Source organism: Pelodiscus sinensis, chromosome 1 (assembly GCF_052426305.1).
Source record: "Pelodiscus sinensis isolate ZL-2025 chromosome 1, ASM5242630v1, whole genome shotgun sequence".
Lineage (NCBI taxonomy): Eukaryota > Metazoa > Chordata > Testudines > Trionychidae > Pelodiscus > Pelodiscus sinensis.
The window spans coordinates 295,871,084-295,875,796 of NC_143052.1; positions in this window are offsets into that span (position 1 = coordinate 295,871,084).

Sequence of the window (4,713 nt, forward strand, 5' to 3'; positions counted from 1 at the left end):
AAGGCTATTTGCTAGAGTTTTGTGCAGAGGAGAAGATTGGGACCCCTCGTAAAATTCTCAGATGCAGCAAAACAAACTACAGAACTGTTCTGTCCTACAATTAGCTCCGAAGCAATGCAAATCACAACACCAGAACTGCATGAGAATGAAAAGTCTGAGTATCAGTATCACTCGGACCAATTAAATACACTGTTGCTGACAATTATGTTGAAAGTAGAGTGTATTCTTGCTCTCTTTATTTACCAGATAAACAGCAGGATGAATAGTTCTTAATATACTAAGAATACTAAGAATATCTCTCTATATTTATATAGAAAAAAAATATCCTGCAGGATGACAGAATGACGTCATCATGTCATCCACATCCACATGCCACTGCTGGCTTCTGTCTCCGTCCTCAGCCATTTGCTGTTGCCAGCCTCAGCACAGTCCCCTCCAGGCATGTGCTGCTCCAGCTCTGGCTCCCACTTCACACCCCGGGGGGGCTGCTGGAGCTGGGACCCCTCCGCCATCCAAGCCTGAACCCCCTCCAACTCCCAGGCTGCACCGGATCCCCTCCGCCATTCGAGCCTGACCAACCCTCTACCTCCCTCACCCCTTCCACCAAGACCCCACATCCCTATCCCACTCCTGCCTCCTCTCCCCTGGCCAGACAACTACCCTGGGGGGGAGGGGGTGGCGAGCATAGTGAGCAAGGGGCTAGTATAACTATAATAATAAACTTAGCTGTTAAACAGCACTTGATATCTTCAAAGCATTTTGTGAACTTTATGTAGTTAATATCAGAATCCTTGCTGTACAGAACAGCAAAGCTCTTTGTGTATGACTCACTCCTCCCTCCAGAGACAAATTCTTGGGGTGATAGCATTGCTTACTTTGCATACCTGTTCATCAGTGTTCCCTGTAAGTTGAGTGTCTGGCCAGCCATCCTGGGCCGTGTCCAGACTCAGGGGTTTTTTCGGGAAAAGTAGCCTTTTCCCGAAAAAACTTCCCCTGCGTCCAGACTCAAGCCGCGTTCTTTCGAAATTATTTCGAAAGAACGCGGCTTTTCTTTCGATGGCGGTAAACCTCAATTTACGAGGAAGAACGCCTTCTTTCGAAAGTTCCTCTTTCGAAAGAAGGCGTTCTTCAATGTAAAGAGGCCGTCTTCGAAAGAGAGCATCCAGACTCGCTGGGTGCTCTCTTTCGAAAAAGCGGATTTCTCTTTCGAAAGAAGCCTGCAGTCTAGACATAGCCCTGGAGAGATTCAAATGCTGCCTAGTTGATTAACAGGGCACCCATAGTGCCTGCAATCAAGAGCATGTCTTTCTGTTGGTGGTGCACATCTGTACATGCCTTGCTGCATATAACCAAAATGTATTCCACACACAAATGGAAAAAATTAGAGGGAACATTGTTGGTCAGACCTTTGCCTCAAATTAGGCTGCTGAATGTGGTGTTTTAGGGACGTGGTCATCTGTTCACTACAGTGAAAACTCCAGTTCATTGCACATGAACCACTATTTAGATATGGACTTTAAATCAGAGCTGACCTTTGGAGGATGGATTGAATCAGCCACATAGAGATAAAAGGATCTCCAGCCTTTTTCCAATCCTCTGAGCCTTCTAATACCCTTCTTGCACTAATACCTTCTTGCAACTAACTATTATTAAAACAGGTTGCAAAACTATACTGTAAATCTCCAGCATTACCACACCTCAGCCTTCTTGTATACATAGCAAATGTTTAAACATATGGTGATATATTACAGCTGCACTTTTTTAGAGACATTGTGGGTGGGGAAAGTGAATGAGGGTTCCTTGTTCCATGTACTTCTTTCAGAGCCCAAAGCTTTGCCAAAAAGGAAGAGTGGAAGCAATCACTCCAACAATAAACATTTTCTTAGCAGTCTTCATGTGGGTGATCTCATAATACAGCAACCACAGTAACTAAAATAGTTACTTAAAAGAACTATTACACCATGAAGAAATGTTTTATCCTACAAGAAATATTGATCTAGGACTGATACGTTAAAATAATATTAACTGCATGGTAGGTATTCAGAAGATCATTTCAGGGGTTGGAATTTGAGGGAGCCACCTGAGGGGCAGGAGCAATTCAGATTAATCGCTGTATCTCTTTGGGATAGCCGTAGCTCCTTTGGAATAAATTTGTGTTCACCCCTTTTTCCATTGAACTCTCCCCCTTTTCATGCATCAACATCTTTCCTTTTATTCTTCAGATCACCCTTTACAACACTTCCCTTCCTTGAAACTTTTCAATAAGCACTGCAAGAGTTCTCCACTGCTGCAACCTGGCAAGTGACATGGCTGGCCTGTTTTATCGGTATCTACACTTAAACTGTAAGCTCCCTGGGGCAGGAACTGTGGCTCTACAGCCTCAACCACAGTCACTCGAACAGTACAGAGAAGCAGATCAGTTATAAAGACTACCCTTCTTTTAGATGTAGAAGATTAATATTATTTATTACTTGCAGTGTCCATGATGTGCTTAGTGCTGTCCAAATGTTAGCTCACAACGGAACGTCAGGCAGGCAGGTGGAAAGAAGTCAAGGAGAAAGGAACAAGGAGAGGCAGTTTATACACAGGTCACTTTGATTCACTGCCGGCAGCATGGCAGACATGAGTGGGCCCTGGAACCTCTAGGCTTCGCACTGCATAGCCTTGGCTTGCTGAATCAGTTGGGAATATAAAAAAATTGCTTGAACCCCAGCACCTAATTGCTTCAACCCCAGAACTTCTTTCATTACAAATAAAGCACTAAGTGGGACATGAGTGCATACAGGGTAAGAGTCTGGCAGAAGAGCTCAAGGAGGTCAGACCAAGACGTCTTAAAACTGTCAGCCCTGAAAAGTCATCTGTGGGGGTTGAGGGAGAAAGAAGAGGCAAACCGAGCAGGTGAAAGTGAAAGCAAAACAAACAGATGCTGGAACCAGAGACGGGTGCAGTTTGACACTAGCTTATGGCGCCGCTAAATTGCAGTGAGTACAGTACCCCTACCTAGCTGTACACTAATCAGGCCACCTCTTCCTTGGTTTCATTTCTAAATATTTCTCTATTCTTACAGCCAATATTTTTCAACCTGGATGCTGACAGTTAAGCTCCTAAATTCATAGTTAGGCAATAAACAGCAATGCCCATTTACAGCTGTGAGATTTGTGGGTGCTCAACACTTCTAAAAATCAGCCCATCTTTATTTAGGAGCCTACACAGGGATTTAGGAACCTAACTTTAAGCATCCCGGTTTGAAAATGTTGGTGTAAATGTACAGAAAGGTGTATTTGGTAAATCTTAGCTGAATAACTTTTAATCTGGCTTAGCCTCCTCATATACAAAAGAAGCCGCAGTAGAGTGGAGGAGGGGATTCTAATTATGTCTGAATAGCTGCCAAAACTTTTATTCCTATAGTTGACACTGAGTACTTTATCTTTAAGACTGATAATACTTTGTATCTTCTCTTGGTAGCTCTGTATTATAAGTTTGGTGAGTTTTATTTTGTCTGTACTTTTTCTCTGTTCTTTTTGTTCTTGTCTTTGAGTAGCTTTTATAACTGTAGCAGTAACAGGAAAAACAGTTGAAAAAGTAACAACTTATGGGCCAATCCTACAAACCCTTACTCATGTGAGCAGTCCTTATTTATCAATAAGAGCAGTCCCAATAGTGTCAGTGGGACCACATAAATGATTAATAGATCTCCCATTCAATAAATACATAAATTTGAAACAAAATGTAAATTTTGAAAGCATTGTTACACACTAATAAATTATTATATCTTAAGATTAGCCATAGGTTGTTAAACAATGAGCCCCGTTATTTAATTGTGTGCATGCCTGTATTTCTGTTCTGCTCTGGATACATGTGTGTAACTCCCATAATGAAAGTCACACATTTGCATTGAATACAAATAGCATCTTTCAGTTCCAAAAGAGAAAAACAAGGACATGAAGATCCCATTTCTTGAATTTCTAGGTACAGAATGGCTGCTAAATTCATTTCTCATGATCTTGCATGGTACGGATTGCTTTTGTATGTGCTGTCATGCTAGGATGAGCACTTCATATTGTATAGCAACCCGATTCTAATACTGCTTGATCCCGTTATAAATTAAGAGACAAGAAGCTGTAGCTGATCATGTAATTTGATTACTGGGATTTGGATTAAGACCATCCTGTACGTGTTGTTGTCTTTCTTTTTAGCTGCAGCATATTCAATGCTTTGAGTGTAGCTTTTGTAATCCTTTTTCTCAAGACATCCTTTCACTGCCTGTCTCTGTGCTCTTGAAGGTCTGTCAGGCATATTTATCTATGAACTAGATGGGCCAAGGCCTGCGGAAAGATCCAGCAGTCAACAGAAAAAAGAGTAAGTGCAGATAAATGATTTTTTATAAATTAGTTCCATTTTCATTTGTCTTAATAAACATAGATTTGACTTACTGCTTTTATTTGAATTGCAATTTCTAGAACATTATACAATATTGTCTTATCCATTGTTTTATGGAAATGATTATCTTCCTAGTGGATCTGTGATAGTAGCTGTCGTGGTTACAGGATTAACTGCACCTCTGCCCCTTTCCTGATCTCTGAATGCATCCCTGCAATTGTCAGAATCTTATTACATACAGTTTACAACAAACCCTATTCATTTTTAGCTGTTTTATAAGCTTTCTAACTGCCTACATGGAAGAACAGAAATTTGACAATTGGCTCTTCAACA